The sequence below is a fragment of the Crocodylus porosus genome, unplaced genomic scaffold (assembly GCF_001723895.1).
Source record: "Crocodylus porosus isolate Cpor-Errol unplaced genomic scaffold, CroPor_comp1, whole genome shotgun sequence".
Classification (NCBI taxonomy): domain Eukaryota; kingdom Metazoa; phylum Chordata; order Crocodylia; family Crocodylidae; genus Crocodylus; species Crocodylus porosus.
The window spans coordinates 4,918,900-4,919,589 of NW_017728917.1; positions in this window are offsets into that span (position 1 = coordinate 4,918,900).

The window sequence follows — 690 nt, forward strand, 5'->3', positions numbered from 1 at the left end:
GTTTTGCTTGTTTTTAGAATAAGTTTTCAAAAAATGGAAATGATGATAGGCAGTAGTGTGAAAGAGCGAGTAGGTGTGAATTATCTGCCCTATGCTTATTGGAATCACATCTGGGTTTTTTCCTCTAGCTTAGTAAAAAGTTGTGGTTTGATTTCTGCCCGCCCCCCCCACCTTCCCACCCACCACAGGGGTGCCCATTGCCCTTAATGGGATTGGTGGATCTTAGCACTTTTGAGAAATCATGCTTTTCACTTTTAAGCATTTGCTGAAGTGTGATGAGTGGTATTTTCAAAATGAGCATTGTCTTCAGCGAATACCAAATGTCACAGGTGTTGGCCTCAAGTAAAACATCAAACTAATATTATTTGATCACATTTGAACATGAAATAGGCATATTTTGGTCTGTTTAATGTGTGTGTGTGTGTGTGTGTGTGTATGTATGTATGTATGTATATATATTCAAATATAAAGCTAATACAATCAAGTGAGACCAGTCAAAAGTTATTTTAGCACCAGCTTAATTTTACTGTTGATTAATGGTTTGCCGTCTAACTACTAGGTGATGTTTTCCATTACGAATGTTATGATTTTTTTTTTTTAAGTTTGGAGCAAGTGTGATTCAAAATTAATTGCTATTAACGTACTAAAAGCATATGCATCCTCAGTAGGTACAATCTATTTTATATGGAT